We start from the raw sequence: 21,775 nt of genomic DNA on the forward strand, positions 1-21,775 counted from the left end.
CTAACCCTGTTCTTAAAAAAACCCAAAACAAACCCCTGAAAGTCAATATTTATTTTTCAGTCTCCCTCTCCCCTGCTGTTCGTCTCTGAATTTAATGCTTTTGAAAGGTGAATGATTGACGATTTACTGAAAATGAAGTTAAAATATAAATAATTCCACGATTTCGCTGCTGTATTAAGCAGGCATATGAGAAAAGCCCAGAAGACCAAGGTTGGCTTTTATTATTAACAAGGAAAGAAATTAAATTTAAATAAATGTAATATTTATTAAAATTTCCTTTCACGCTGTTACCTGAGGTTCATAAAACTTTTGAGCTGTGTCAGCTTTGCACTCCCCAGTACATTGAACTCCAGGGAAAACTATAAGCAAATTCTTAAGATCAATGCAAACTACTTCTCCATTACTCAAAAAAGGGAATTTTAACTATTTTTGAAGGCCCCAGGACTCCACTAATCCAGATATAAAGACTTTTTTCACCTTCAAACTTCACAGTTCCAACTACCCTTTCACCTTCTCCCATCCCCACCCCAACACAGACAGCCCTTTATGCACTGAGGAGGGTGACTGCACATCCTTTAACTCAGTTTCCAGCCTTCCCATGGCCAGCTGCCAAATGAAATTTGCCAAAAGGTGGAGAAAGCCTCTCTGAAGCTACTGCTGTGCTCAGCCTGTCCCCATGGCAGTGCCAGTGCTGAGGAGAAGAGATGTAAGGCTCTGCTAGGTGGGGATTGCCAGGTGATCCAGGTTTGGATTTTAAAGATCCTCTGGGATTGCCTTGGTGTTTTTAATTAAAGCAGACCTGTATGAAGTCATCTTGTCTGGTACACAGCTGCAGACCAGTCTGGGCCTTGAGAACTTTCCTACCTATGCCATGCAGACACACTCATATTTCTAGAGCTTGACAGAACATGGCTGAGCTCTTCCTTAAAATGGAAGAAATCAGGGAGAGGAGGAGAAGGTTTAACAGCTTTGAGGGTGTGGGGCTAAAGGCTTAGACCTGTTCCTGGGCCCAAATTTTCCTTCACATCAGCTGTGTGCCTATTGCTAGAGTATCCTGAGGGGGCCTGGGGGCTACGTGGGGAGGGAACCCCAGGTTTCAGCACCTTCAGCACTGCCCTGTCGTGTGGGTAGGCTGGCTGAGCTGCCCAGGAAACTGGTCTGAAAGGACCTGGCAATTGCCTGAGCCCTGGCTGCCTGCAGTGCAGGCAGGACCAAGCCTCCAGCATCTCTCTGCTGACAACAGCACAGAGCATTGTTTGTCTGGGCTGAACATTCTGAATGCAGCCTATGAGTATAATGCAGCATGAACCTCTGGTTTGGTTTGGGAGGTAGGAGAAATTCAGAGGTGAGGTAGCAATCAAAATTTAGCTTAGGCACAGTGGAGTTTGCAGGAATATCAAATACAAATGCTCTGTCTCAGGGGAATTCACCTTTGTGTTGGGGATCTCAGTCCCTGCCTTAGGGTGTCAATTCTGCCCAGATTTGAAGAAGATTTTGTGCACAGAGGCAAGTTTTGTTCCTGGTGAAGTCACTGGGTGTGGAGAGAAATAGTAGTTTGGATTTTGCAAAAGTGGATTCAGAAGAGAAAAACTGAGCTGTAAGAGAATGTGCTTTGATGTTGATAAACGTGCCTTGTGAAGGCACTAAAAAAAAGAAAAAGCGAGAGAAAGAAGGATGTTGAAAAGGATGATAAAGCAAGAAAAAGATCCACAGGATTTGGAAGCATTTGAAGAAACCTTTTTATAAAGCTGTGCTAGGCACGTCCTGTCAAATCTCTCCTGCTGTGAGGAATTTTCATGTTACTTTGCAGATAAACTTGTTGAGAGCACGCTGTCTGCCTCCATGGTGACAGAACGGCATCTCGAAGGGAACGGCCCTGCATCATCATTTCTCCTTCAGTTCCAGGCAGCATCTGTCACTGCAGAGCTGGGCTGGGAGCTGTGAATTAGACCCATGTCCTCCCTGGGCTGGGAAAGCTAAGAAAAACTGCATTTGGTCCATTTTAGCCTGACTTTGCCAGGGTTTCCTTAGGATTTGGTTGGGCAAAGCATCACTTGTTCATGAGGGACTTGTTGCTTAGGTCTCTGTTCCAAAAAACAGCTCATGATAATCTTTCTAACTGCTGTTTTCTGTCTCAGGTTTGGTGGGAGAAAGGGAGAAAGAGGTGAGGGTGACATAGGAAATAAGATAACCCAGGTCTGGGGTTGATCAGGCAGCATGCATGAACTATCAGGCACAAGGAGGAGGGGGGATATGTGTCACCAAGGTCTGGCTTCTGAAAGGTGGAAAGGTAAATGGAATTGTACTTCATGTGCCCTCCAACTCGTTGGTGCCCCTCTAATGTTAACTTTTAACTCCTTTGAAGAGGATTTAGGTAGAGGAGAAAGAAATCTCAAAGTTCTTAAGCTCCTGTGCATTTTGTGAAGAAAGGTGTAGAGGAAGGGTGTCCATGGAACTGCCCCTGATGTTCATGGGTTATACCTTCATAGGCTCTGGTGAGCACAGGATTCCAATAAAACAAAGAGAGACTAAAACACACACACACACACACACACACACACACACACACGTACAAAATGACTTGGCCTTGAGTCATGTGAAATCAGTCTTGGTTCTTCAGCTCACAGAAATTTTGGGTGGCTCAGCTGAAAATGAGGAGGAGGAAAAGGAATAGCAAAAAATGAAAGTGAGAAGAAACAAACATAATAGCAGAGAGCGAGGAGAATATTTTTGATATCAGAATAAATAAAGTGTTTTTCATTGGAAGAGACTGGCAGCTCTGGGCTTTTCCTGCATGTTCTCAGCTCAGACCTTTTCCTGGTGAGACTGGCAACCGTGCCAGTTTTCCATGGCCTTCCATTGCAGGGGGTGAGTATGCTTGTCTTTACCACAGGGCCATATGAGCCAGCTGGACGTGTGTGTTCAAGGAGGAAGAAATTCATACCCTATCTGCCTTTTTCCTGCTCCATCCTTGTTTCCCTCTCTGTCACTGCACTACCTTGGGAGGTCTGAGGCTCTTTCTCAGATAAAGGTTTTGGTAAGGTCTGGTGGAAGACTGTGTTGGACATCTTTGAGTTCCTGCAGGGAGCCAGGCAGGGCTTACCTGTCTGGGAGGCAGCTGTTTTCAAACATGCTCTGCCTTTGAGCTGTTCTCTCATGGTGACTTGTATCTGTGTGTTCTTGTTATTGCACCTTCACCCCAGGGCTTGTTACACTCAGCTCTTCCCAAAATGACACCCCAGCTCTGTAAGACAAAGATTGCTTTGGTTTGGTCAGTGGTTGAAAGGCAAGTAACAGCTGACAGCCCTGACTGAAATGTATCCCCTGAAAATATTTCTCATCAGAAAATTGACTTTTTCATTAAATGGAATCTTTCTATAAAACAGAATCGGTTCTGTAGAATTTTTCCACTTTTTTCTTTAACAAAAAGGTTTTCACCCTTTTTGCTTGTTTTTTTCCTCTTTTGCTAATTTGAAAATTCTTTTTCTTGTTCAGTTTAAAACAGGAAAAGTCCTATGGAAATGTTTACCTGACAGAAGTTCTTCTCTTTTCTGTTACCTTGGGTTGCAGAACAGTGAATATGTCAGTGAATAGGCACTCCCTATAACACTGGCCACTGAAGAATTCACCTTCACTTAGCCAGTCATGTGCTTCAAATAAATGAATGAGGCCATTAGTTTAGTAGAGCTCTGTGTGGTTTTGGGGGACATTGAGTTTGTGGGTTAAAATCCTCCTTTGGACTCCAAGACATTTGAGTTTTGCATGTAAATCAGTAGCCTGAAGAGGAGGAAGGCAAAGCAGGAAGGGAAGGGATATGGCAGAGGATAGGAGGGGACAGGAAGAAGGTAAGGATGTGTGGGAACTCCAGTGTCAGTTTCATGATTCCTCCAGCTTGACTTTTAAGGGATCAAGTCTTCCAATTCTTACAGGATAGTCCCTGAGGCCATGTTAAGTCACCCTTGCAATTACTGTCTTTAAACAGAAAATTTGGAGCGCTTTAAGAGCATATTCCCTCATATTAAGAGACAGTACAGATATGAAGCAGTGTGCTCCAGTGAGCTGGAGTTAACTCCCCATTTTTCCACCTCTGTGACTCTGGTACCAATCTCTGGTAATTTTGCTTTAGCGGCTCGGCTGCGGCGCGTTAACTTCTGCTCTGCGAGGTGAGAATTCGGGTATTGCTGCGGACCACGGCCCTCCCGCAGCTGTGCTGAGCTGGGAGGGGCTGCAGCTCCCCCCACATGTCAGACAGAAGTGTTTCAGGCTAAGCCTTTATGATAAATTAGGGAATGTGGTCAGCCAGAAACAGCCGGAGCGCTGTTTTATTAATCTGCGGGTGGATAACAATAAAAATGATGAAAGATCTAATCAGCTACATTATTACCTGGAGGTTGGTGGGGCCAGGAGAGAAGAGGGGTGTGTGGGTGATGTTGGTGCTGGGGAGAGTTCAAAGACAGGGAGAGACAAGAGCATTGTCTTCAAGCACTGTCAGACAGTAAACTGAGGGGTGAAAACCTTGCTAGAGATGATACCTTCAAAATTTGAGCCTTCAGCACCCCTTTATCCTTTGCCATTTTATGGCTTTTTAAGTCTGGGATATTTTTTAGCAGGCAAGTTGCCCATCAGTGCCTGATGCTCCCTGCCTCAGTTACACCTTCCTCCAGTTCCCTTGGGCAAGGCCATGCCAGAACATTCCCTTCCCATGTGGCAGAAGGGGGGAGATGCCCCTTTTCTGTAGTGCATTCTACTGGCGTGTCTTGAAATTTTTCTGCAATACTTAGGGGACTTTGGTGATAAGAAATTAGAGGGGTGGGCTATTCAGGCCCCTTTGTCTTCATTATTAGCTGGAGGGGTATTGTACATGGTGAGTGGAATGCTTGTGGTGGTGGATAAAGCCTTTTGTGTATTCTCTGTGCCCCTTTTTAAATTAGGTACTTTTCTCTTTCTTTTGGTGTAGTAAGGTAAACACAGTGCAGGGGAGTCCTGTCTAAGTACCTGAATATGGCAGAACTGGAAGGCTCCAAGTCTCCATTAAAGCTTTGATTTGGCAGCATCACAAAGTCTTGCAGTCAACACATCTGTATGCAAATGCATTATGGGCAGATAAAGAGCCTCTGTTCTTCTCTCTCTGTCATATTTTGCGTATTATTTGCTTACAATTCATGTCTGTCTCATAGTCTCTGTGGTAAAAGCATATTGAGGAAAGTCATCTCCTTTCCCAGCAATTTTCTCAGCTTCTCTTGATCATTAACATGCTGGAAACCACTTGAAAGAAACACTGCAATTTTTTAAGGGATTTTATTCATTTATTCATCAAGGTTAAGGACCCTGAAAAACTGCTGTCTACATCTTTTAGCACTTACTTCTTTCAAATCTCATATACATTATAGTCCTCAATCTGGAGTTCTCTTTTGCTATGGGGTTTTCTCTGCCCGTATCTTCTGCTGCAGTCTGAATATACAATAAACCCCTTTAAAATTAGTTATACTGCTACAGTTGTCAGGAGAACTCAAGTAATCTGATGAATTTAGTAAGAATTCCAGGCTGTGAAACAGACACAATGAAATTCTCTCCTTCAGCCTTCTTGCCTCATTATTAAACCTTCAGTTTATAGTGTGCAGACAGTCGTGCACTATAATTGAGGTTGAATTGCCATTCTCATTATAAATCCCCTTTTCTCGCGTGCTCATAACTTCCACCAACACATGGGCTGAAACTGTGTGCTCTCACTTTCAGCCCACAGCAGAATATTTAACTCTGTGATCTATGGGCTTTAGCTCTGCTGCCATGGTCTGCTGCCCCATATATTTCACCATAACAAGAGCTTCTCTTGAGGTTAAAATACAAAAGTTGAACATTAGCAGGTGTGCCTGGCTTAGGCACCAGGCTTGCAACTGTATTTTAGGTAGCTGGTGGCCTGGTGGGGGCAGTGGCATTTGCTAGCCAGCCATCTGAGGGGTGGCTTTTTCCCAAGACCCTTTCTGACAGGTTCAGTAAAAGTTGTCTCTCTCAAGCCTTGAAAAGCAGCTGGCTGGACAGGAATTTAGCTGTTTCCTTCATTCACTGCCCAGAACGTAGATGCAGGTGAGGTCCAGCAAAACTATGCTTCCTTCTTCTGTGAGGCTGAATTCTGCAAGCCTGGTCTGAACCTCAGGAGGGGATCCAAAACGCTGACTGGCTCCTTCTGGATCTGAGAAACTCTGTCAAGCCCCCAAAGCCAGGAGCAAGGAACTCCTTTCCCCTCTGTATCCTTCTGTGTTCTGACTCCCCTCTGCTTTTCTGCCAATGCTGGCATGTAGAGGGAAGCACCTGGATGCAGCTTCCCACACCTTGGTATCAAATCCTCTGAGAAAGGGTCAGTTCAGGTGGGCAGTTCAGTTCCATGTTGCATCTCAGCCTGCAGCCAAGAAGAGCAGAAAGGAGCAGACTCATGGCTGCAGCACTCAAGGAGGGAGCGAAGGTTTGGGCTTTGGAGCTTGGTGCTGGTCTTTGTCACAGGTTTTGTGCATGCAATCTGATGATGCAGTCAGGTCTGATGACTAGAGCTCTGCTGACCCAAACAGTGATGATCTCGGGCTCAGATGTTGGTATTGGCAGCTAGATGGGACCATTTCCACTATAACAACGACTGAAGTGATGCCTGCAATGAAATAAAACAGAATATCTACAGACAAACCATGCTGCAGCATCCTGGGCACATGCTCACTCCATGTCTTGTCCACTCTCCACAAGCAGAGGAAGAGTTCCCCTGCCCAGATTCTACACATTGACTTCTCCCAAGGTGCTTCTTGGAGAAGACTCAAGAGCTGAGCTTTGCCTGGAACTCTTCCTCAGAGTTTGTGGAGAAGAGTGAAATGTGAAGGATAAAGAAACACTAGTATTTATCAAAAAACCTGAGCCGAAAGGATTTATGTCAAGAGTTGGTTGTCTGGTTGTTGTTGGTTTGTTTGTTTTTTCTCATATATTTATAATGGGGGGAAGGAGGTGGAGGAAAGACTTTTGCTTGAAAAGGAATTTGTCACATTGGGAAGTATGAGGCAGAGCAACAAAATGACATCTTACAGCCAGGGGAACCATGGAGCAAGACCAGTTGTGTCTGAGGACAGCTGGCGCTGGGGAGTGTTTTTGATGCCGGCTGTCACAGAGGCCGTGGCTGTTCACTAAATCTCTCCCTCTGCCATGGTCCAACACCCCCTCAGGGAGCACACAGAAGCAGTGAGGGAAGCTGCTGCCGTTTATCCCCACAGTTTATTACCAGCCCTTCATTCCTGCAGCAGAGGGGGGAAACCTCTGCCTGTCTCTGGAAGTCTGGCATCTCATCAATTTTCCTTGGTCTGTGCTCCAGACTCCCCTCCATCTCCCCCACGTGTGAGGGTGCCCATGACAGGGACTGAGGATGCAGAAGCACGTGGCAGGACCTGAGGACACCATGGCAGTGCTTGCAGAGCTCATCTGCCAGTGCCTGGATCCCTGTTCTCCTCCAGGCAGATGGCTCAGCTTTCTCACACCTCTCCCCCACTTTCTTTGCTCTCCAAGCACTACTTGTGGGAGTTGAAAGTGAAGTGACAGAGCCCAAGGGGAAGGGGAAAATACAGTCTGTGTCTGAAAATGTAAAAGGGACCCTTCCTTCTGTGTATTTTGTTCCACTCCTGATACTCATCCCTGTCCCCAGCTGAACTGCTGTGACCAACTACACTGAGAATTTTGCTCCAAAAGTGCAGTGGAGATGAGAAAAAACTAAGGGGGGTGGGGTGTGGTGTGGTGGGGTGGAAAAGAAAGTGAGTCCTATGCTGTTGGCACAGGGAATTTTCTTTGAGATAAACATTATTTTGGGTGACAAGTATTAACATCTTCCTTAATGCTGCTTCCTGCATTTCAGGTCCACACCTTGGAGGCTGCACTCTCTGGAAGCTGGTGGTGCTCCCCTGTGTGGTACACGTGTGCTTTGTGACGGTGTCAGGCATCCTGAAATTCAGGCAAAGCACTTCCTAGTGCTGTTTCCCTCCTTCCCAGTGGCAGGAGGGGCTGGGTGGGAGCTCTCCAGGCTGTCCTGTCTCACTGGGCTTAACAGCTTCATTCAAATCCTTTCCCCAAGTAGTGCTTCTGGCAGTCACTGCCCACATGTGCCTGGGCTGGACAGGGTTTTAAGTAGTAGGTTGTGTGGAATAAGGTAGATCTGAGTTTTGCTGGCAGAGCTATCCCTAGGAACCATGTGAAGGTTTTCTGCAGCCACCAGAGCTGTTGTGAATTTTTAATGAATTTGAAAACCATGCCTCAAGCTCGGTCTGTTCCAGAGACAGTGTGTAACAAAGATTCACCTCCAGTGGACACCCAGCCTAGAAAATGAACATAGGGTGGTTTGGGTAAATCCAAGTGTGTCTCTGTTCAAACACAGTTGCTAAGAAAATTCTGCTGCTCTCCAGTTTTGACCATCTGATGAAAGCTTACATGCAAGACAACTGAGGGCACACATTTTAGGCTGAGTAGTTTGCTGGATATGTGTATAAGTTTGTCGGTGAGGGGATATAAGAAATAGATCAAGATGTGTGTCAACATAAAAGATAAAAAGTTCTGTAGAATTCTGCTCACCCATCTCCACCTCTTTATTATTTTCAGCCTTCCTCTGATGAGTAACCAACCTCTGTAGAACTGTGGCAGCAAACAGGAGGGCAGAATATTGTGTGTGTTGTCTGTCAGGCACTGTCACTGAGTTGACCTGAATAGTTGTCATGTATTTGGTTGTTCCTCAGCTTGATTTTAAGCTTAGTGGGCAACACCATTTTGTCTGTATTGTTGCAATGAAGGGTTTTAGGTACACACAGAGTGTGACAAGTCAGATTATGACCAGTGGAGAAGGAAAAATCTTTCCTGCTGAAATATTTTTCACAAAGGTCCATCCTAATTCCTTCTCTATCCTTCAACTCCTTTACAATCACTAGTAACAAAAAGCCTTAAATTTTGAGCTTGCTGGACTTAAAGGACTTCATTATTGTTTGTACATGTCAAGGTCCATGTGAATTGCTGCAGCACCTGACAAGACTCAGTTTGTGTAAGCAATTCTTCCATCCTCCCATCCTGTGCCATTGGTTCTTTTCCTTCACCAAGTGCCATCTCCCATGAAATACTGAAATATCTTGTTAACCAGAAACTTTTCTGCCAGGTTTTGCTGCTTTTGACTGAACTGTTTTCTCCATTAGAAGTTTATATGTTTTCAATATTTTGACCCTGTCTGGGCTGAAATATGTAGATTTTGCAGGCTGGATTTTTTTTTTCTTTTTTTTTTTTTTCCTTTCCCTCAGTGTGGTCTGCTATAGAGGTGTGTGGGAGATTTGGCTCCTTCCTTCTTTCCCAGCAAAGTTCAAGTAGGTCAAATGCTACCAACGATGTTCTAACTTCATCTTTACTCCTTCAAATCCCCACCAGCCTCCTGGACTTGACTTTACAAGTCCTTTCATGTCACTTCAGACTGTAGTAGGAGGAAGTGAAAATTACGGGCCACAGGCAGGGTTCCAAAAAGCTCTCTCTCTCTCTCTCTCAGAAAGGGGCTGGCACCTTTCCACGGGCCTTCATTGTATTTTATGGCCATACTACAGTATTTAACAGCATAATTTAGTAAGTGTCGGTACTCCGTCGTGGAGTGCGGAGGAACTGTCTCATTCAACCCCTGGCGACGTGCGCCAGTTCAAATAATGCACCGTGAGGCAAAGTTAATGTTTTCTGGAAATGGAATTGGAGTCAGAAATGCCCTTTTTGGCCATCAGCATAAATACTGTTGTCATCCTGATCAAGCAAGCAGAATTCAAAACCTTTTGCCCTTAAAAAGTGACTCTCTCTCATGTTTTAATTAATCCCCTACCAACATAAGAAATAATTAAAGAAAATCAAAGTCCTTGCCATGGATTAAAAGTATATCCTGAAAGTATCTGAAGACCTGAAGTGCAACACAAAATCTTACTGAGGCTGTTTCTCAGCCTTTTGACTACGGTGCCTCTTCATTCATTGTGTGCTTTTAATGCTTGGGGGAAGATAGGTCTGGCTGGGATCCTAGATTGCCATCTGATTTAGGGATGGGAAAACAATGACTCTTCTGGGCTGTCACAGAGACCATTTCATGTTTACCTCGGCTGTGCAGCTGCCATCTGTGTCTTACTTTGATTATCAGGGAGGTCAGCTGTCAAATGGAGTAGGAGGAGGCAACAGTTGCATAAGAAGCTGGTCAGATATCATCTCTTGAAGAGATTTTAATATGTTCTTCAGACCAGAAAGCTGCAATAGTCCATCATAATTTCTATTTGCCTTACCAGACTCTGTACTCAGATTAAAAAACTCAACAGCCCAAACATGAAATCCATGTAAAAATCATTCATCACACTTTCAGTCACAATGTCAGGCCTTTCCTGCAGAACTGGTGCAGTTTGGTTTATGCAGTATTGATTTCTGACTTGTAGCCAGGTTTAAGCTGAAGTTTCCTCTGTCTGTCAGGCAGGGAGCAGTGGGATTTCCCTTAGCTTAGAGCTGAGGATTGTGTCTGGGATGTGTTGGTACCTCACAGATGGTGGACCAGTCCTGGTGAGGAAAGGCAGTGATGGATTATCCCTGGGAATCCACTTATTCTCCACTGGGTGGAACTGGAGCTGCTGTGTGGTGCAGAATAGTTCCTCATTGTGTGCACTGAGGTCCTGGTCCCTCTGCATACCCCAGTATTTCTCTGGGTAATGACTGCTTTTGTGCTCATCACTCACCCTACTCACACTGGTTTTCCTTGAAGAGAAACCCAGTCCAGAAAGGAGATGCAGCAAACCCTGGTCCATCTACCAGGCTGTACAATGGTGAGGAGAGGGACCTGCACTGGTGCCAGTGCCCACAGCGCAGGTGTGATTGTGGCCATACAAATTTACCTGTGTAGCCTTTAATAGCTTTATTTTGTGAGAATAACAAGGGACACACCCAGAAGGCCCAACCTGATTTCAGTGGGAGGCTGGATGAGAAAACCACAGAGGTCCTTCCCATCAGCACTGCCATGACTTGGGGACTACACATGCTCTCATGGGGAGGTTCAGAGGGTTGGTGTCTATCATGGTAACATACCCACACACCTGTGTACCCCTGTAACAACCACAGGACCACAGAATCATGAAGCATTCCATGTTGGAAGAGACCTAGAAAGTTCACGTGGTCCAAATTTTCATTGGAAAGGGATCTTAGATGAGATTATCTAGCACCCACTAGAATACAATGGCATGTTGAAAACCTCCAGTGATGGAGATTCTACCACATCCCTGGGGAGGTTGTTCCAGTGATAGATAGTTTTCACTGTAAAAAATGTCTTTACTATGTTGAGAGCAAACTTCTCCTGGTGCACCTTGTACTTGTTCTCCTTTGTCTTCTCCTGAGGCTCCTTGTGAGGAGTGTCTGTCCTAAAATTGTCAAAGCAGGCAGGGTTGTATTGTAACAAGAATGAGCTAGCTGGGCAATGGACTCTCTATTTTTAGAAGTGTCCTTTGTAAATCTCAAAACCAGTATGAGGCAAAGGCATATGCCATTTCACAAATGGGTAAAGTGAAGTGATACAACCCAGAAACGGTGCTGAGCAGCACTGCCACAGGCTAAGCACTGGTCCATAACCTCCTCTCAAGATGGCATGTGGCTTGGTAACTGTCCAGCTTCACCATCTGCAGAGACTGAAACTCAATTGCTGTTAACGAGAATGAAATTATGGCGATATTAGCATAATTAAAATGAGAAGAATCCTAGTTCGGGGATGATTGATACTCCTGGAAAGCTGTGGATGGAGGCAGAAAAGGCAGGTCCAAGACTGTTGGCTCAGATGTTATTTACCTGCATGATTTCTCCAGGTATGGGGGGAATGTCCTCCACAACAAAAAAAAAAAGGCAAAAAAAAGAAAAAAAAGCAAAAAGCTTAATGTGGCTAGTGACTGGTATTAAATAAATGATGCATGTTGGCAGAGCGATAGATGAGAATAGCGGAAAACACATTGTGAAAGGAACCAGAAGAATTGCTGTCATAAATCTCCCCAAACTATTCCTGCCTGAGAGAGGCTTGAAACTAAGCAAGTTATTAGGAGCATAAGGAAAGGGGCTTTAGAAGAAGCCCACGGCCCTGTAGGTTCATTGACACAAGTTTTGCCTGTGTGTCCACCCTCTTAGAAGAGGAGAAATTCGTGGCCAGGGAAAGGAAAGGGTTGTGGAAGTGTGACATTGCCACTTGGGTTGTTTGTCTCTTGGGTTTTATTTTTTATTTGAGGTAGGTTAAAAGAGCTCCAGGTGTTCTCTCTAGAAAGAAAGAGATTAGAAGGCAACATTAATCAAGTTTACAACATATTCAAACAAGTAGATAAAGAGGAAAGAAAAAAATACCCTGAAATGCTTTTGTAATGAATGCATATTTTAGCTGAAGAATTCACAGGGGTCGATATATATATATGCAAAACTAGGGTTAGAAGACAAAGTGGGATTATTTTCAAAGCTCATAAATAATTTAACTGTTGGAAGAAAAATGCAGAGGTTTCTGTTGATCTTATTGCCAAGGAAATGACTTTGGGCCTGATAAGGCAAAGGGCTAAAGGTGTTTTCGCACAGAAGAATGACAGAGCATAGCTGTTTGTCTATTACAGCTTGTCACACCAGTTGTGGATTTTATTGGGTAAAAGATGGGCATGTTGGGACATTCTGATGTTCTGGCTCCTTTGACACACTAAAATTGCAGTTTCTTGTTGACTTTTGTAAGGTGTTCACTGAAAGCAGTTGTAAATGTCCCCATTAACTTATTTTGCTGCAGAAAGAGGCCATTGGTGAATGCTTTTCACAACCCCAGTTGGAAAGACATGGGAGGAGCTTTATAAAAGACCAGCACTGGAAGAATTTGTGGAGCAGTGTGCCTTCTTCATGGGTGTTTCCAGTCACCATGAAAATGGTGCCATTTCACAGCGACCAGGGCAGGTCATGCAAGAACCCAGTGCTTAGCACGTGCAGTGCTGCACACCACCCCCAGATTCACTCAGTCTCCATACCAGTCACATTGTACATTACTCATGCAGTGAAATGGCTGAAGATCTGAAAATCTCTGATCCATACCATTTCTGTTCTTGCCATGTGATGCTTACCAACACCTGTCCCTCTGGCTCGAATTCCAGTTTTGTCCCTCTTCTATATTTGTCTTTGAATTTATATTTCCAGAGAGTGGGAGAGGCTGGATTGAAACACCTTGAATCCTGCTTTCCTGAGAACCTGTGGCCTCTTGGCCTTAACACACCTCCAGCCTGGTGTCTGGGAGTCACTGCTGCCCAGCTCAGGGTGCACAGAAACACCAGCACTTCTCTCCTGCATACAGTACCCAACCATGTGTGCTCTCTCTGAGGCTGTTTCAAATAGTGAGTACAAACCATGGCTAATCTGTTTCACTTCCTGCTTCGCTTGGCTTCTCTCAGTCCCCAGCTCCCCGATGAGATTTACTGGTTTCCATCTGCATGGAAGCTGTTTCCTAATTTAGCCAGGTGTAGTGCTTGGCCATCACCATCGGCCCCTCACCTGTGGGACAGGTGAGGCAGCTCTGTGTGCTCAGTCCCTGGAGGACCAACCACTGGGAAGTGACATCTCACTCTTTTCCTGGGTCCCCAGCTGAAAGTGCAACTAAAAAAGCACCAGCTGGGCTTGTGAGCAGTGATAGGGACCCCGCTGATCCAGGACCAACAAAGACTTCACATGATCTGGGTAGAGGAAAAGCATTGTCCAGTCAGGCTAAGTTTGTCCTCTCACCCCATCTGCAGACCTTCACCTGCTGTTCTTCACTGTTTGTGGTTTGTGGGGAGGAAATGCTCCCTTAAATCTGGTGTGTGAAAACCTGTCCTAAAATTTGGCATTTGGTTGTATTCATCCCTCCTTGGAAGGAAAAATTCCCCAGTCTCCGGTTAAACTGGATTTGAACTGTAATTCATTCAGGCAAATGTGTTGCTTTATGTGGATTCCTTAATTCTAGAAAAAATAAAACACCTTAGTTGTCCAGTATTTCACTCAGCCCCCTCCCAGCACTGCAAAAGCTTGGTAATCAAAGAGAGGTATTTTAGTAAAGCTTTAAGGTCAGGCTTTTAGGCTGGAAACTGATAGGTGTAAATAAGCCAGGTACAGGACAACTCCTGCTTAAGCTACAGAGCTTAATCTGCAGAGCTAGGTAGCTCTCTAGCTCTTTATCCTGGTTTGGCTGAGGTTGTTCTGTACAACCAGAACAGAACAGGATTTTTGACTGAGTGGGATGCAGAGGCTGGGCAGAGGAGCCTGATGACTGTTCCCACACATAGGGTCAGCCTGCTCTCCTCAGTTTTCTATGTCTCAGCCTAAATCTCATGTTTCATCTCTTATCCTACACTTGGCTGCTTGCTGCTTATCAGCTACCAGAGTTGTGTACAGGGACTCAGGCCCTCTTTGGCATTTGGGCTCTGGAACACAATTAGAGGTGTTTGGGATCGCTGTCCCATGGAGTTAGGAGAGTTGGGTCTAGAAGGAAAAGTGTCTCATATCAGTCTCCTGGTTGCCAGCCCTCCAAACAAATCAGCCTGCATCCCAGAGCAGCCCAGGTCTGCTGCTCTTGTGTGAATTCTGGTGCAAAGTGCAGTTTGATGGTTATTTTGAGAAATCTGTGTGGTCCTGCGTGTGCTAGGGTTGCTAAAGGAAGCAGCAGCAAAAGAGCAGACCGAGTGGAAGGAGTTAAAACAAGGATAAGTTGGGCTGACACTTTTCATCTGTGCCTGTGTGCCATTGTAACAGTGGCTGGGGGCTTCTATTGGCTTGGCTTAAAAAAGACATTGCTAATGTCTAACGCTTGATGACAGATGGTTCACCAATGCTGCTAGGCCCATTGTCTCACTTAATAGCTCTTTGTTCTAGCTGAAAGAAGGTAATCGTTTCTTGTAGGAGTTGGTAGGAGGATCTGTGTACAATATGCATTCTGACAACCGTTCCAGTTTTGGAGCCTGCTCTGTAGCTCGCTGAAGCGGAATCATCTCTCATCCTCTGTAGGAGGGAATCACAAAGGAGGCATCACAGTCATGATGCCTAATTTGTGGGTGTTTTGCTATCTGGTAGGACTCACCACACTGAATTAGGCAATTGCATTCTCTGTGCTGTCTGTGGAAGAAAATAAAATATGTGATGGGATCTGCCTCAAAGGGTGAGGAGATATTTAGGGCCTCTCTCTCTCTAGGGGGGAAGAGAGCCACCCATTTTTGGGATGTCAGGCTGAGGTTCCCCACTGGGGAGAGTTTACATACATACTCACTCAGCTGACTGCAAACCTGCATGTTTGTATCTCTTCTTTTTGAGTGCTGAAAGCAATAGCTGCAACCCAACTCCACGAAAATGCCATGAGGGGCAGACTAAGGAGTACCAAGGTGAGAGCCAGTGTCCCATACAATGTATATCATATTCAGGAGTGGTGTTAGGAGCCTGGGTCTCCTAGGAGAGGTTATAGAGTCACCCACTTCCTGATGCTATTTGTATTTCCACCTTTCTAAACAAGATGAGGCAGATTTCTAAACAGGAGAGGAGTTGTGAACACCTCCCTGGACTGACCTACCGTTTTATAATCAGGGCCATCTTCTGTGTCACAGGAGTGTCAGGGGGAAAACTTCATCTGGGTGGGGAAGAATCTGAGCCTTCTTGTGTCTCATGTGAATGTGCTGTGCCCTGCAAGGCTGCTGCTTACCGGGGGAGGGCATGTGCTTACCTACACCTGTGCAAGGAAACACCTTCCCCCTCTCTTGCTTGCTGGAGGAGGTCCATGCCAAGTTCAGAACTTACCAGACTGAGACCCAGAATTCAGGATAGCTCATGAATGCCATGGTGAGAGGATGTTTGCTTTGAGGGTGTTTCTTCACCCCAGCATTCGCTGTGTGTTTACCAGTGCTGAGATTCCTCAGAGGCAATGTGGGGAAGGTTTCAAGTTGTGTGGGTGTTAACAGAAGCTTGCACAATGGTGAGGGCAAGTGTGCAGAGGGATGAGGTTCTGAGCAAGCTGATCCAGCCCCTGCTTCCTGCAGAGGGGTTGGATTAGATGACCTTTAGAGGTTCCTCCCAACTCAAACAATTCCATCGTTCTATGAGACACCGGAGTGACTTCATACCCTTAATAAATGAAACACAAGGGTTCTGATTTGGAACCTTCTGAGTGTTTTTTGGGGATGTGTTTGCTCTAATGTGTTTGCTGTAGTGAGAGAGAAGCCGTGGTATTGAAACCTACTTTAAGAACTGATTTCTTCAACAAGTAGACAGCAATGCTATTCCAAAAGACATTTTCAGGCTCAACAGGTGGCTCCCTTGAGTTTGCAGCCTATTCCCATTTCATTGGCTCTGGACTGGCAGGACAAGTCAGGCTGTTTCAAATGAGCTTTTCTAAGGAGCATTACTAAGGAAGAGCATCAGCAGCTTCCCTCTCCAGGTGGTGCAGAGCACAAACTCGCACAGCGTTGCACTGAAGCCCCTGCTGATGAGTTTCCCCATCTGCCAATCCCCCTGGGGTGTGTGAGTTGTTTCTGGGATCACAAACACCTTTCATGGCTCTACACCTATGGGACAGTTGCTGCTCCCAGGTCGTATTTGGGATTGGGAGAAATGTACTGTTGGAAACTGAACTGTTGGAGGTGGAGGAGTCCTGACATTGCTTTGCAAGGACATTTCCAAACATTATATTGATATTTGTAGTAGAAAGGTAAAATAGGCAGGACTCTGAAGCCTTATTAAAAGTCCATATTATCCTTTAATAAAATAAAGTTTTCTAATAAACATCTGCCTGGAGTAGGAATGGGATGGAGGTGGGAGGAGGAATTGTTTCACCTTATGTGTGCAAAAGGTGAGTGGCTCAGTGCTTATGTCAAGAGATGCTGATATGGAAAAGCGACTCCAGGAGGGTATGAACTGCTTTCTTAGGGACATGAAAATTGTTGGTCGAGGTGTCCTCAACCTAATTGGTTGAGATGCCCTCATGGAACTCCCCAAAGAATGAGAGCAAACCGTGCCCTGTTCTTGTACCAAAGATTGGCTTGAACTACTCATGGGTATAGGACTGAAGTTTACTATAATCACAGTGGTACCAAGGAGCACACTGGTGAAAGATGAATGTTTGACCTTTAAAAAACCCTTTAGTTTAATGTAATGTGACTTAGCAGCTACAAACTAGAGAGAGGAGCCAGCATCAGACATGCAGCGGCTTTTGAACCTCTGTAATGCAGTGTTCTGTGTGCTGGCGCACACAGACATGCAGCTACAGGATTTCAGGTAGACCTGGTCTCTCTCTTCATTTTCATTGCTTCAGATTGGGATGTTTCTTTGGATAATTGCCTGTCCCAACAACACAGCCCATGCTGAAGCAGGCTTGTGCTGCCATTTGTTTTGCTTTACAGCACCTGCAGTGTGAATGGATGAATGTTTTCTGGAGAGAAGCATAGCGTCCCTCTGAGACAAACACTTAAATCAGGGCTGGTGTGTCTGCACAGCCCAGAGAAGGGTGTTTAAACCAGCTGTTAGACCGTGTCACCATTTGTGCTTCAGCCCATTGTGTTCTACCACAGCCAGAGAGCTGGGTATGGCAAGTACCCATCACTTGGTTTAGGCAGCAGGGTGGTGACAGCTGTGCTTTATTTCCCAGCACACCAGTGCAAATGAACCTCTGGTGTAAATCAACCTCAGCAGGCTGACAGCCTTGTGGTCCTTCCCTATTCACTGGGGGCTGAACTTGGAGATTTGACCACTTTTTGAGCTTGCAGTGTAATGCATGGGCATGTCCTTGGAGAAAGGTCAGTACCAGGCATGGTCTCTCTTGTGTCACTGGTTGTCCCTGCTTGTCCTCACATCCTCTTTTCCCAGTCCAGTAACGCCAAAGGTTTCTCTGCAAAGTGCTGCATTTTGGGGTATTGACCTAAGTCATAGAGTCATGTTAACAGTGTTTTCTGGTCTCCCTTTGGAGCTGATTGCCCTCCAATACTGGATATTTTATCTGCTGTGTATTGCAGGGTACCTGAAACAAGACAAAATCTTGTCTCACAATCATCAGTCAACAGTCCCCAGCTGTATCTCATTGGCCAGAAGTGCTCCCAGCTGGATGCCCCAGGGGTGCAGCCCATCCTGCTTGGATGACAGGGATGTGTTCTTGCAGATCCATCAGTTTGTGACTCACACTGCAGAGACACAGCATCTACTTCAAGCAGGGTGGGGAAGAGCTCTGGGGACACTGAAGGTCACAGAGGAGGGTGTGGAAGGTGGCCTGGGAAGTGGGGAGACAATCAGGCAGCAGCTTTTAGTTCCCCCTTTGCTATGCCAGTTTGGGAAACTGAGTCTTCCCTGTTTGTTGTGAGGTTTTCTTCCTTCAAGTAATGATTTCCATCAGCCTTTCCCCACATTTATTCTCAACCTCACCCAGGTAAGAAGCTGTGCTTTTGTCTGTTCATCCCTGCAGCTCAGGACAGGATGCTGAATAACCTTTGGAATAGAAACCTCTTCTTACTGGAAATCTAGTCCTCATTTTCTCTCTCAGTGGCATCTGAGACCAGTTCCTGCATTTTTAGCCTACTCTGTCCTCTGCAGAGCATCTTCTCTGCTGAAAAGCAGGAATAGGTTTGGTGTATGTGCACTTCTGTATTTGCCTTTACCTTTGGAAGAAAAGCAATACTGACCATGTTCCCTCCTTGTATTCATAATCTTATTTATATTTCTTATTTCTACTGCCCTGAACAGACTTAAGTAACTGATAGTACTAATAATAGGAGTTTTTACTTACAGAACTCCTTCCTATGGGGTTTAAATTATGAACAAGCATATTGGTTTCATTTAGAGGTGGATTTAGCCTGTGCAACTTGTTCAAATGCAGATGTGGCTGCAATAATCAGGGAGAAAATGCGAAGGCTCCTGATCTCAGCCTCAACCTCAGCTCAGTTGATCTGGTACAGCCATTTCAGGGGAAAGGAAAATAACCATTCAAACACAAGATGTGAGGGATGCTGAGGAAGAAATTGAGCTTCATCTCTGGAGACTGCTGAATTTCACAGGGTTTTCCCAAAGCAGCAAAAGGAGCAACGTCCCGAGCTTTGGCCTCTATACTTATCAGCATGAAAAAACCATGAGCGTGAAATCAAACAACAGGCTTCAAATGGGAGCTACAATGACACTAATTTGTATGTACCATTATTTGATCTTCTAACCTGCTAGGTTTAAGGTAAACCACTCTAGAATATCAAGCAGACATTAAATGAAACAGTGTCATTAATTCAATCCAATGAGATACGTTTTATATAACAAAGGGATTTGTTCTGATACTCAAACAATGTATATTAATGAAAGAGTCGAAATAGATTCATTTTGTTCTCAAAGCAAACACATTAAGAAAAGCCATCAAGAAGTAAAGAACACGGCTTTTTTTTTTTTTTTTTTTTTTAAACTGTGCTTTATTTAGGGCTAAGCTGGAAAGCGTCATTCAATAATTACAGAAGATTACAAGGAGTTTTAGGGAATTGAGAGTGAAAGAGCAGTTGTATGGAACTGCAGCTGCGTTACACATCTGTACTTCCTAGCTGTGGGCTCAGTTTGCTTCAGTCCTTACTCTGGCAAAATGCTCGTTATATCCCCATGAGAGTTTTGGAAGAGTAAGGACTGCACGGTCAGGCCCAATATGTAATCAAAATTAACATTAAAAAAAAAAAAAAGGGAACTAAAAAGGAAAAACAACAAAGAAAGAAAGTTCGAGATCGAGATTAAAAAATACTGAGAAAAACAAACAAGAGCATTAACCAAAAACAAGAGTATAACCAAATAATAATCAAAAACAATTATCACACTGCTCAATCGATGCAAACAAGTGTGAGAATTATGTAAATCAAGTTTTAAGACTGTGAAAATAAATTATAATAAATATGATATTCTTTAAAATATATGTGTTCTTAAATAATTCATTGTTTTTTCTGAGTCAGATTTTTTAAAGCAATGTCTTATTTTTAACTGCTCTAAAGTCATTTACCAAAGATAAATATCGTGCTTTCATTAAATAGTTTTCCTTGTTTTTTCTCTATCATTACAATTAAAAGTCCTACAAAATATGCAAATTTATTTACAGAAAACAGAGCCAGCATCTTTTTTTTTTTTAAACATCCCCCTGTTTTTCAAAATTCCTTGTAAACAGTTTCAGAAATTCTTCAAAGAGATTGTTTCTTTAGTTTACTTTTTATGGTTTTTTTTTTAAGGTTTTTTAGGTTTTTTAGTTTTTTTTTTGTTTTTTTTTTTTTTTTAAGATTAAGGTACTAGGCTAATCCCTTGCCCTGAAGGTTTCTAGAGCAAATATGGAAGCTACTGAAGCATAGGATGATGGGAATTTTGCGGACAGCAGATCATGAAGACATGAAGCGTTTAGCTGTGTTTTGTTGTTCAAGTTAGAACTAACGTCTGATAAAAAGACAGCTGTTTTTTTTTTTTTTTTTTCCCATTTGCATTGTCTACAGAATTGAGTCTTGTCTTGTTTATTTTTTAATAGCTGGAATGCTTGCAGTTAAAAAAGCTGCCAAAATAGCCATTTTTCTCCTTTTTCTCCTCGATAAATAACAGCATCCAACAGCAATTGGCAGAGAGTAGGAATTTATGCTCAATCTAAACTCTACAAAATTACAGTTCTACAACATCTTTGTTTTTAGCATTAACGCTAACTTCTATGTAGTATTATTTTTTTTTGCTTTTTGTTTTTTTTTATTTTTATGTTGTCTAATTTTTTTCTATTATATAGGTATTTTAAACTTTCTTTTTTAAATTCTGTACAACTATTAGGATTTTAAATGGGGAGAGTTAGAAGCATTTACAAACCTTTTTGTTTTCCATTTAATATCAACCATCTTTCCTTTCTCTTTTCTATGCCTTTTTATGTACTTAATTATGTATTTATTTATTTACTTTTTTTTGCTTTTCATAGATATCCATCTTACCTGCCTTTAACAACGCAATCCTTGCGTATTATACAGAAAACCATATGAAAGCTTCATAGACTCTAATTAATGTATAACCAAAGAACCTCCCAAAGTATCAAAGAACTATTATCTTGCCATTTTAAAAGCATTTAAGCATTTGTAATTTTTTTTGTGTTTTTTTTTTTTTTGGTGTTTTTGTGGTTTTTGTGGTTTTTTTTTGTTTGGTTTTTTTTTTGTTTTTTTTTTAGGTTTTACATATTTCATATAATCGCTCTCAAAAACTGTTTTAGGAACAGCTCAGAGAAAAGGAAAGAACTTCCATATTTTACATACAGCTACAAGTCTGCGGTAAAAAGTTTTGTCCTTTGGTCCCTATATAGCTAAGGAATGACAGATAAAGATGCTCAGTGGCTGTTACCATGGGTCTCGCATGGTAACCGCATCCTTGGTGGCAAACAGGCACTCCTTTGCCAGAATCCAGGTTTGCATCTCCTGTTTGAAGAAAAGCCGCTGTGGTGATATCAGTGTCTCTTCAGAAATCCCGGTTCATCTTCCTCCTGCTCTGATTTTACTTTATGTGTTTGTTTGTTTTCAAGCGCATGTCCTTCGAAGTCAGCAGATGTGATACTTTTCTTGAAGAAATGTTACAGTCTAAACAATCAAAGAGAGAATAGGTCTGAAGTCTTCAGCTCGACTGATATTTGCTGATATGTCAAAGATGTAATCCAACAGTTCACTTTTTTTTTTAATATATATATACTTTTTTTTTCTAAATGTGGCCCATTCAGCTGCTGCCCTAAAAAATGAAGAAGATCATTGCAAAT

The 21,775-nt window shown here is 43.6% G+C and overlaps 1 protein-coding gene across 16 annotated transcripts in view; it reads right to left on the minus strand.

Moving 5' to 3' along the window:
- Nucleotides 1-5,283: 5,283 nt before the first annotated feature.
- Nucleotides 5,284-21,775, minus strand: part of CELF4 (CUGBP Elav-like family member 4) — a 713,388-nt gene continuing 696,896 nt past the window's right edge. For 13 of the 16 annotated variants that reach the window (XR_013180022.1, XM_077171764.1, XM_077171765.1 and 10 more), the window contains one exon: nt 20,413-21,747. The gene's annotated coding sequence lies outside the window, so the exon portion shown is untranslated. Of the gene's footprint in view, nt 6,641-20,412; nt 21,748-21,775 lie in introns of those variants that run through there. The other 3 variants (XR_013180024.1, XM_077171755.1, XM_077171756.1) reach the window with 2 other exon arrangements.

This window comes from Agelaius phoeniceus, chromosome Z, assembly GCF_051311805.1.
Source record: "Agelaius phoeniceus isolate bAgePho1 chromosome Z, bAgePho1.hap1, whole genome shotgun sequence".
NCBI classification, from domain to species: domain Eukaryota; kingdom Metazoa; phylum Chordata; class Aves; order Passeriformes; family Icteridae; genus Agelaius; species Agelaius phoeniceus.